Here is a 12,723-nt window from a genome sequence, read left to right as displayed (position 1 = left end):
CTTGAGCAGATGTCAAAGCAACGTCCTTCTGAAAAATTAAGGCTTTCAGTTTGCTCAGATTATTGAAATTTACACTAAAAATAGAGATGGAAGACCAAATCATGCTCTCCCTTACTATATGTGTGGGCAGAAATAACACATTGCTACAGCAGGTCACAACCCTGAAGACCATCATCACATATGGGACACCGGCTTTCATCCCAAAATAACCATGATCATTCACCACCAAATAACTCCTGTGCAATAGCAATCAGAACAGTGGACGAATCAGGGAAACTGTGAGCCCTTCAGAAAACATGCTAAGTTCACCATTGATGCATTGCACACACCACGCAGTATGACCTCTTTACAAAGTAATGAGTGGCCAAAAGGAATACTTCAGTTTCCCCAGGCACACATCTGTAATCCAAAAGCAGAACTCAGGACTTGTGTGCAAAACTGTCCCAAATAGCTTCAGATCTACCCACTTGATAGTGCTTTAAGCAAGACGTAAACTGAAATGTAGAGATTAGTATTGAGATAAGCCCATGAATCAGCCACACAAGTGATGGAGTCTTGGCAATTGAAAAGGGTAACTTTTCTAAAAGCTCAATGTTAAGCATGGTGTAAGGTACATCTTTTTTGCCATAATTCTGTATGTGTGTTAATTTAAACAGCAAAAACAACTCTGTAGTGTTCAGGTATTTCCAGGACATGCAATTTGATTTTAAAACTTGCAATGCCCATCTCAATTGCATAATCAATGTCAGATGGTTCTGACCACGCTGTAACAAAGGCACATCACTTTGTATGATGTCGAATGCAGATGGTATGCCATTATTCCAAGCATAAATTCGATCTGAGAGTGTAGTCAAACATTGTCCACAACAGCCAAGGCTTTTTTTCAAGTTTTCCCTATCAACCTGTATTAAACGTTCAGCAGCATCTTGCTAGGAAATTTTCCAAATCTTATTGTATATGGCATATAAAAAGCCTTTCTGACGTGGTGTTCTAGGATCTAACCAAAAATCTTGTAAATCCATGTAATCAGAAAAGAGAGATCAGTGTTCTTTCACTGCAGCTAATGTGAATGTTGTAACCATTGTTGGCATAACTTCCCCACACTGCAGGTGATCCCTACCCCTGAATGCTGTGAGCTGCTAGCTTTAAAACCCAAAGTGGAATTTAAAAAATGTGCATGGCAACCATTAGTGTCAACTGGCCACACTATCCACACATCTGGACCTGAAAGTAAAGGGTTATTAGTGCCTTTCTGTATCATGTCATTTAGTTAAACTTCAGAACAGTTTGCAAAATGTTGGCAATTTTCAAAACATGCAATAGAGGTGTAGTGAAGTCTTTAATTTTAGCCAGAATCACACATTTGCCATTTATTTGGTGTGGTATTATGTAAGCTCTAATTAAAGGCTCTATACCTAGTACAGTACTTGCCAATTACGTGTTCCCCAAAAAGACTTCAAATCAATATTTTTTTCAATAGTGATAACCCTGGAGGGTTAATTCAGATAATAATGAATCTGAATAAATCAATTTAGTTTGTGTAAGCGTGTTTTCTTTGCGGGTGAAGGGGTAATAGTAATAGTAAGTCGGGTGAAGGGGTTTAAAGTAATAGTAAGTCGGGTCCGGGCGGGTATGCCCTGAACAATATGCAAACTTTTTCATATTTGTTTTGGATCTGTCTGCTGGTGGTGTAGGGCAATGTTTCCATTCTGAGTAATTAAAGACTGCACCGGGAGAGCTAGCCCTGTGTAAGTAATGGTAAGCATGATGATGGTAACAGAACATTTCACCATAATTAGCAGATTTCAGATACAAGACTTAATTTTCAAATACAGAATAGCTTACTAATTCAGACAGCATACTTCACTCCTTTGTCACATCCCATTCATCAGAGATAGCATCAGGGACAATAATGTAATCCAGTGATATTTTAAACACATACATAATTTGAACACATTCTGTAGGACCAAAAATACTGAACAGAACCTTATCCATTACAATTCCATCCAAAATGGGGAAAAGCAAAATTGTTCACTAGGGACAGGGTTCTTAGCACCCTGTGCGATGAAGAGTGAGGCTTCAATACCCCCATCACCAGTTCAGGTGCATTGCATTCTGGGAGATGTCCAACCAAAATCAAGAAGAATACTGTGACAAACCTAATCTAAATAACGAGAAAACGTGATGCAATAGTAATTCAAATGTAAGACCAAAGTGGAATCAGGTAAGTCTTTTTTAGCCAGGCAAGAAAGGCACGTACTTCATGCACAGAGTGTGTGAAGATTATGAAGAAAAATCTACAATGCCAATAAAGTAACCAGAGGCATTTGCGCAAAAACAGGAACTTCGAGGGAGTGAAGGGGAAGTGGGTGTCACTTCCAAGGGTGGTTAGTAATACACAATGTAATTGTTGGAAACAGCAGTTGAATTGTAAACTAATACCTGGAGCTTGGCCTATAATAGCAATGGGAACAGCAAACAGAGGAAAATTAGGCCCATATTTATACTTTTTTTGTGCCACTTTTGCGTCATTTTTTGATGCAAAAGCGGCGCTAACTTACAAAATACAATTGTATTTTGTAAGTTTGCACAGCTTTTGTGTCAAAAAGTGACTCAAACACAGCACAAAAAAGTATAAATATGGGCCTTAGTATCTTAATTCCCCAGCCAGGCAGCAGTATTACTTGTGTTGCTTAATTCCTGTAGAGCTGTCAGAGGAAACATATAACCACTCAGGAGCACCCGTGGCCTAATGTGTCGGACTGCCCACATGCTGCAGCTTTATCTGGCCTATCGAGACAAAGTGATTACTTTTGCATCCAGCATGCGGTAGTAGAATCACAGTTCATCTACCTTGAATGCCTAGGACTGGTACCGTTGCTCGGTATGCTGGTCCAAATTAATTTTATAGGAAGTGTCCTAGCACATTTAATCCCCAACCTTTAGAATCCAGCTGGGATTTGCTAATTGCTTCTTCATTTGATCAGTGTCAGAACATTTGTTAGTTTCATGTGAGCACTCGTCACGGAAGTCTTGTAATTCCTGTAGGACAGCAAAATGTTCATTTGTGTTAAAAGTCATGTCCGTCGACACTGTGCCAGGCCTAATAAAATCCGGAACGTACATCGGAATACCGAACAGGACCTCATATGAGGTCTGGCCTCCCAAAGGTATTCTGGGCAGATTATTTAAAGCTCTCTGGACTCCATACAAGTGATGGATCCAACTACAACCTGAACTTAATACTCTGGCTGTCAAGGATTGCTTTAAATCATGGTTTTCTCTCTCCACTATCGATCTTCCCTCAGGATGACAGGGAGAAGAGTAATGCACAGCAAAAACCAGGTTTCCGATGGTATCCTTGTAAGCCTTGCAGGCAAATGTAGGACCTTGGTCTGAGTAGAATGAAGCTACTGCATATGTCCCACTAAGACTTGCAAATTTTTAATAACAGTTCCATTGTCAGCCTATCGCTGTGACCACACTCATAGGAATCTAGAACCTGAGTCTACAGCTAGTAGAATAAATTTAAAAGCCAGATCAGAATTTAAAGGCCCACAAATGTCTAAATATACACACCTGAGGGGTTTATTGGAAATTAAGAGGGGTGTCTGAGGTGGGCATTCAGTGGTGGAACATTTAATTTGCTGGCACACGTCACAGCTAAGGACACATTCTTTCACCTGTTTGTACAGGCCATGCCACCGGTAGTGCTTCTGAAGTAAAGAAACTGTTACCACTGCATCGGCATGTGGCGATGACAAACCCTCATGTGAGGCCATTATTAGCTCTAACCTGCAGTCCTGTTTGGGAATAACTTGATCACCCACCCCGGGAATGTGGCCAAAAGGAATGTTTTGGGCACTCAACAGATAGGGGTATTTTGCTGGATATTTGTTAAATAAACGTGTGCCACTGTGAGAAGCAGTGACTGCAGCCATGATGTCTTCCTCCAAACTCATATAGGAACGAGTAATCTCAACTACTGCAGCAGTCTAAACTACAGCTTTTGCGGCTTCATCATCCAGTAAGTTCCCTGCAACGTATACACCAACCCATTGATGAATCAGGTACTCATTATGGCATTAGCATTTTTTTCTGAAGCATGCCGTCTGAGTGTGAAAGGCCGCGGTATTACGAGTCACACAGAACAGTGCCCAAAACAGACAAAAATCCGACATTGTCGGCCTGACCAATGGCGGGGGAGAGGAAGTTCCACCACCAGCACCGCCACACCAACAACATCCCGCCCTCCAAATTATGACTCACAAATCAGCACTGCGGTCTTTGCATGGCAGTAATCCACTGGCAGTCCGAACTGCCGCGGTCAAAAAAGCACCTCCACCAGAACACTACACCACATTGGACAATACGAATACCCCACACCTGATACCCATACACACACCACACACACCTGATCACAGCACTATATAACATCCCCCACACATACCCACAATCCTTTGCACCCAGAAAGTTTGGCATAGAGAGGCAAGACCGCACCAACAGAACCTGGATATCACAGGCACCATCACACTGAACACGCGTCACACAACACAAAACAGCAGCAGCAACACAACATGCACATCAATACAGCACACAAGCACCACAAACCCTAGCACTCAACTTCACACCACCAAACAGCACAACCAGCATTGCTGCACATCATACACCCCACCACCCCCAACACAACCACTATGGCACCACAAAAACATCCACGATTCACAGACAAGGAGTTGAGGGTCATGGTAGACAAAATAGTCAGAGTGGAGCCACAACTGTTTGGAGCACAGGTCCAGCAGACATCCATCACCTGAAAAACTGAGTTATGGCAGAGGATTGTCGTCAGGGTGAACGCAGTGGGAAACCATCCATGGACAAGGGACGACATCAGGAAGAGGTGGAACGACTTATGGGGAAAGGTACGGGCCATGGCATCACAACACCAAATCACCGTTATGAAGACTGGTGATGGGCCCCCACCACCTCCCCCAGAGTTCTCATCATGGGAGGAGAAGGTCTTGGCCATCCTACACCCAGAGGGGCTGACGGGACTACCAGGAGTACTTGACTCTGGTAAGTCAACAACACTCCCCGGGCACTATGTACTCCTGCACTGCATGTACCCCAACACCATCTCCCCCTCACACAACCCTCACATGCACCATCACAATGAACCCAATAACCTATTTTGCATGCCAAACCTCCCCACTAACGCCATTCCCACACAGGCCCACCTAGCGCACGGATTCCTCACACTGCAGCAAGTACTACAACTATCACAATGCAACACTCCCTACCCTTGTATGACTGCCAAATCCGCTTCACATTTGGACACCTGCACATATCACCATGTCACCCCCTTCACCAACAAGAAATTGAATGCCCATCAGTACATGGCAATGACAGCAGTCAAGACCAATATCAACTATATAGCCAAATTGTACAATAGCAACTTTCAACTGATCTAAAAACAAGCAGTAGTCAAGAAACTGTTGATGCCATTACTGGTCAGCAATTCCAGGCAATGATGGCAAACAACCATGTATACCACAGTTACTATACCATCATGTAACAAAATTCCTATCATTCCACAGGTATCCCTGGTACTGCCACACAGCAGAGGATTCCAGAGACTGAAAACCAATCCCTGGTAGTTAGTCCAATAGAGGAGGAATACCCTGGATGTCTGGATAGGGAAGACTTACCTGGCCCATCAAGCATGGCTGGTCAGTCCACCACCACCAGCCTCACCCCGCCCACAACTGAATCCCCCTTCCCTGTGGCATCCAAAGCACAGCTGAGTCAACCTTCCCAAACCTGTGTCCCAATGACAGATCAAACATCAGTGTGCACTACAGTACAGGGACCGGATTCGACATCCCACACCCAAGACAATGAAGGTCCTGGTGTCAGTGGGAGGAGGCACACTGTACCAGGGGCAAAAGCACAGGGGGCAAGGGCCAGTGGAAGGGCAGCTGTGGGCTGAGGGATGAGGCAGCAACAGGACACAACTGGCCAGGAGGCCATCTCCAGAGTCCTGGTAGCCTACCAGCAATCCCGATGGGCCAGAGACTTACCACCTTGCAGGCGAACCAAAGGTTGCAGAGGGTCAGGAGGCCATGCAGCAGTGGCAGGCACACAATGCCACTATAGTTTCCATTGTAGGGGTGCTAAAAGAACTTACCACCATCCTGCGGCCATCCACCACCCAACAGCAGACCCCATCCAGTAGTCACACAACACCTGTGCCCTCTACATCTGCCCCTGCTACTGGAATGGAGGCCCAGCAAGAGGACAGGACTCACAGGCCATCAGCACCCCTGCCTTGCAGCTGAGGACCCCTCCCTCCCATAAAAGAGGTCAACTATCCAGACATCCTGTAGGACCTGAGGTCAAAACCAAAAACACCACCAGGAAGTTATCTCTCTCCTGAACAATTCCCCCTTGTGTGCCACTGATACACCCTGTTGACTGTCCAATGCCAAATCCCCATCATCCCCACGCTCATGGATACAGGACCTGTGGAACAAACAGCTGGACCATCCACTCTAATGATCACAGAAAGCATGTCCCCACTCCTCAGAACTGTGATGTGTACCACAAAATAAACACCAATGAGCACAGGTAATGGTGTATGTGTCTTCATTGTTGACAGTGACATCTCGTGTAACAAACAGCAATCAAATACACATATCTGTACAACAATAATGTCTGAGTGACAGATGTTGCAGGAATATCCAGCAGGTGTGTAGGTACATCCATTTGGTAGTAACATCCAATGGCAAGGGTGCCAACAAGGGACAAGGGACGTGTACAGGAATTGTAATAATGAAAAAACAATAACTTACCATATGTGACTATATGAATGTTCAGACAGACATATGTACAAACAACTGTAATGACAGATGTTGCAGGAATATCCAGCAGGTGTGTAGGTACATCCATTTGGTAGTAACATCCAATGGCCAGGGTGCCAACAGGCATGTCAGGAAGCAGAATGTAAACACACATGTGACCTGAATGGGAACCAAAATGGGAAAAGGCTCAATGTAGTAAGCCATGTAGGCCATTACTATACATCTACGGCAGTTTTTCACATACACAGGATAAATGCTGCAGCGGTTATGACACCACATATGTACAAGCCAGGACTTTCAGTCACACACATAATACTGTAGTAATGGTATCATTCCTTATAGGTGACATCCTCTACAGAACACCATCTTGCATTGTCAGAATCAGATAGATGGCAGACAGCAGCTCACAATACATAATAAATAGGCTACAGAACAGGACAAGTCTGAGATGTATACCTTACCTTTAATCAACTATTCAGACTTAGGACCATAGAACTTGGGTACATCTCTAGGGATGATTTGTAATGGCACCAGCATACATCACATGTAATTGGCAGCAATGCATTTCCACTTCCCCTCATGTGAAGTCACCATCCTCTCAGGTTTGGAAACAAAGATGGAAGGCAGTAGTCTCCACATACACCCTGATGCATAAAACATTTAGGGATAAACTCACATCTCCCATAGAGGGTTCAACTGTACTTTGTATTTAGATCACACATACCTGAGAATCATTGAAAGTATTGGTGCATCAGGTTAGTCCTGTTGTCATATGCTTCCTCCTTGTCTGCCTCCTCTTCAGTATCAGGGTCATCAGCCTCTGCCACAGCTCTTGCAGAAATGTCCCACTCCTCCAACAGTGGGATGTGCCTTCTGAGGGCCAGATTATGTAGCATGCAGCATGCAACAACGATCTTGCAGACTTTCCCTGGTCAGTACTGTAGGGCACCACCGGATACATGGAGGAAACAAAATCTAGCTTGCAAGAGGCCAAAAGTCCTCTCTATATCCCGCCTCGTCTGGCCATGTGCCTCATTGTACCTGTCCTCCCCATCTGTAGTTGGATATCTAACAGGTGTCAGGAGCCAGGGCAGGCTGGAGTATCAGGAGTCACCTGTGTGGAAATGGGAACATTACAATAGAGAACTGCGATAGGCATAGTGCTGACTGTGTAGAGAGGTAGATCAAATGTCTGACATGCACAACAGTACACATACCTGTGAGCCAGGACCTTTCTTGCTGTAGCTGTAACATCAATGCAGGGACACCGCTGTTCCTCAGGACATAGGAATCATGTAACCAACCAGGGAATTTGGCTGTCACATGTCATATGTACTGGTCTGCAAGAGACACCATTTGTACATTAAGCGAATGTGTACTCGTCCGGTTTCTGTATACCTGTTCATTGGTTCTCTGAGGTACCCAGGTGATGTGAGTGCATCAATGGCCCCCATTACATGTGGCACATGAGCAATTTAAAAAGCAGCCCTCACAGTGTTCAGTTCTGGACCTTGTGGTATCCTTAGGTACCTGTTCATATGCTTTAGTAGGGCATCCAGCATATCCTGTAACACAATACTAAACATCGGTTGTGACATCCCTGCAGCCAGTCCCACACTCACCTGAAATGAGCCACTAGCCAAAAAATGCAGGACAGACAACACCTGTACAGTTGGAGGGATGGCATGGGGATTTCTGGCAGGAGGTCTTGCTCCAACTGGGACAGACGGTTCAGTCAATAGGTCATCATAATATGCCTCTCTTCCATGGTTTCAAGGTCTACTAGGGGCTGGTAAACTGGTGCATTCCTCATCACCTCTATGTAGCAGTATCTAGGCAGGTGGACAATCACAACATATCTTACAGTGTAGTGACCTATGTATATCATATGACAATCAGGAAGTACTGGTCCTGTAAGTTGTCAGTCATGTTGCAGATAGACACATTTCTCCACACACCATTCCTACACAGACATTATGGCAGTACCTCATATTGCTATAACTGTGACAAGGGACGTGTACAGGAATTGTAATAATGAAAAAACAATAACTTACCATATGTAACTATATGGAATGTTCAGACAGACATATGTACAAACAACTGTAGAAATGTCAGCTGACACCCACCACATATGTGAGGGTAAATGCATTGTAACCTACAATTAGGCATAGTGTGCTGATATGATTTTCGGGTGGTGTTTGACGGTGAAAGTGTGTGCCCATTGACATGGGCTCTCTGGACAGGTGAACTGTATGCTAATCCTGTATGTGGTCAAAAGTGTACCGGCTATGTTCATGTGCCGTGTATGCTGTCTGTCAGCAAATGCTGAAGATGTTTTGTATAATCTACATGATGCTCTCCATTTTTTCAATGTCTCCCATGCGTGTCAGCGCCTATCAGAAGAAAGGGTGTGGAGAGCCATTGCCAAACAAGTGTGGACCCTGGGGGTCCATAGCCAGCAGAGCACTCACTGCAGGAAGCGGTGTGTGGACCTGAGACTCTGAGCCCAGAAGACTACAGAGGCCCAGTTGGGGACGGCCTCCCAACATGGGAGGGGTGCTAATTGGACCCTGACCACCCCCTAATGGCCCGCACACTGGTGGTGGCCTACCCAGAGTTAGATGGGTACTTGAGGGCAGCACAGCAGCCTCAAGGGGGTAAGTGCAGACTGTTTGGTGACTTTTGTATGGCTGTCTACTTTGTCCCTTACTGGACTTACGTATTGACGAGATGTATTGGAAATTTGGGGAGTAGACAGTCCTGGTTGTCACTCCAATTGTGTTGCACTGCTGTACGTTAACGTTGTAAAGCCATGGAGGCATTGATGTGGTGGTGCTGTACCAAATTTTCAACAGCAAATGTGACTGACTTCAAAGTTGAGGCATTCTACTGCCTTCATACTCTATTCCAGAGTCTACTGTACTCGGCCAAAGTTATCTTGTTAGCACTGTATTTGGGTTATGACAAGTATGCGTTGTGTACATTGAGAGACGTATCATTGCAATATGACTGAAAATCTGTACAGAATTTATTCCACACATACCTGTCATTTTGTTTGTGTACACAGTATCCCTGAAGTTTATTTTTGTTTCATCCTGTCATGATTGACATGTAGGTGAGTATGTTCATGGAGTAAATTGATAGATAAGTGAGTTAGACAGTTGACAGGCATGTAGGATTTTCAATCCTGTGTCTTGGCTGAGGAGGTGATGTAATAGGTTATATGTTTGGTTATGGCTTCCAAACTCTGTTGTTCCCAAATGTGTAATGGGCACTTGTTGTCACGGCTGTGAAATTAGATATCTTGTCAGTATGTGTAGTAGATGGGTAGGTATTGACCCTTTCCTTCATTTGTTTCTCTTCCACCCTCCTTCTCTCTCCACCTCCGTCTACGTGTGCATTAGGATCATCTAGCAAAGGAGAAAGGGCACCGGCAAGTGGGGAAGCTGCAGCCCACAGGACCCAGGAGGCTGGCACCAGCGGAGCTGAGGGGACCAGTGGGACAGAAGGCAAGGGAAGCACCATGGGGGAGACTAGAGCAACTACTACATCTTCTTCGGATTCCTCCTCCGATGGTGGCTCCCTGTTGGTGGCGGACCCATCTGGGACCACCCCAGCACCATCATTGTCCACCACCCCCCTTACCAGTACCACCCACCCTGTAGCTCCTCACCCTGTTGCCAATGCCTCCTCACCCAGGAAGGTGAGCATCTCCTTCACCGCAAGCACCTCTGCCCCTGCCCCAGTCAGCCCTGCTGCCCCAATGAGGAGGCTATTGACCTCCTGAGGACCATCTCTGTGGGGCAATAAATCATCGTGAATTGCATCCAGGGGGTGGCATCCCAGATGCAGCAGTGCAATGCCTACCTGAAAGGCATTCACAGTGTCTTGGATGGCCTACAGAGATCGTTTCAGGCTTTGGCCTCCTTTTTGATGGCAGCCAGTGTTCCTTCATCTTCCGTCCCCCCTCCAGATACCTTTTCCCAATCCACACCCCCTCTCCCTTCACCCATCCAGAGCACACCTAATGACCAGCATTCACCCACTACAACAGACATGGTGTGCAAAGACAAACACAAGCACCACAAGCGACACCACAAGCATGCACACACACAACACACATCAGCCTACACCACAACAGACACTTCCCACACTGCTTCCCCCACCACCTCCTCCCTTACAGTCACATCACCACTCACACCTGATGTCACTGCATCATCACACTCTGATCCTGCCACTAGTCCTGTCATACCCTCAGTCACCACAAGAGCAGACTCGCAGACACCCACCTCACACACCACATCCGCACTTACCACAACCACCTTCAATACCACATGCAGCACATCCACCTCACTTGCACACCGACCCCAACATTCACTTACACATCTTACATTCCCACTCCCTGCATCTCTTCCCCCTCCTCCTAACACACCCACAAACCCACCCAACATGCACCCACCACACACATTGCACTCACCTACATCCACGTCCAGCACACCATGTCTTACGACCCCTCCTTTTACCTGCACTCCCATCCTTTTTCCATGTGACCACCCCGTGTCCCTAAGAAAGTCTTCCTTGCCTCCCTTGACCTGTTCCCTACTCCTATCCCTACTCCATCCCGAATGCCCGAAACATCATGTCCCCTGCCCCAACCCGGTCCTTCCACCTCTCATTCCTCCACTGCCCCCTCTGGTGTTGCCCATGCTCCTCCTCCTGGTAAAAAGTCCCCCCCTCCCAAGGCTAGACCTAAAGACCCTCCATCCAAACCCCTTCTCCCACCCCCACACCCCTGAGGTGCCTGCCTTCCCCATAGATGCCACTTTAATCTGGAGGCCTATTTGCTGTCAGGAGTCAAGTTGGGGCTGCCTAGGGTACATGTTGGAAATGGACTGGCCAGTTAGCCCAATTTGTATATAGTTAATTGTTTTTTCACTATTTATTAATACACCTGCCCACAGAAACGTAGTTGTCAAGGTGAAGTACTTGTCCTGGTGTACTTCTACATGGTGGTGTGACATCTGTGTGATACCATGTGTGTTGTTTGTGTATGGGTTGTGTCTGTGCTGTTGTATATGCTGGGTAGATGACTTGTGCATGTTTTGATGTGTTTGAATGCTGGCTTGTAGCATTATATAGGAGTAGTGTGTGGATCCGTGTGGTTGGTGCTGCTTCTGTCCATTGGCAGGGTCCCCGCGACTCCCCGCGACTCCCCGTACCCCCAGCCTTTTCCTGGCGGTTCAAACAGCCAGGAAAAGGCTGGCGGTCGGGGACTCGTAATCCCCTGGGCAGCGCTGCAAGCAGCACTGACCTGCCGGATTATCACCAGCGGGGCAAATTTGTCAGGAAACCGCCGGCCCCGGCGGTGCGACCGCGGCGCTACCGCCACGGTCGTAATTCCCTATGAAGCACAGCCAGCCTGTTGGCGGTGCTTCAGCCAAAACAGCCCTGGCGGTCTTGGACCGCCAGGGTTGCAATGAGGGCCTATATGTTAATTTCTCCCAGAAAATACCTTTAATAGTGCACAGTGTGTCACCCTCAATTTGAATGTCCAACTCATGTAGCCTGCTTGGAGTGCTCATCCGCTGACCTGGTTTTTCAACTTGTACAACTTTACTAGTTTCTCTTGAAACAAGAAACTTTTGAAGATTTCAGCAAACTATCATGACCTCTGCTGCGCTGGCTAGCAGAGTCAATATCCATGTCTTGTTAAGAAGGAGTATTCTGATTATGCGTGGTATATTTAAGAGAAATGCCTGCCACCTTCTGCTTCTAGAACTGGGGTTTTTGTTGTGCAATTTCTCTTTCTTTTTCATGATGATGTCAAGTGAGCGTTGTGAATCTGTTTCACTTTCACATACTCTTC

This window comes from Pleurodeles waltl, chromosome 7, assembly GCF_031143425.1.
Source record: "Pleurodeles waltl isolate 20211129_DDA chromosome 7, aPleWal1.hap1.20221129, whole genome shotgun sequence".
NCBI lineage: Eukaryota > Metazoa > Chordata > Amphibia > Caudata > Salamandridae > Pleurodeles > Pleurodeles waltl.
This window is presented reverse-complemented; position numbering follows the sequence as displayed.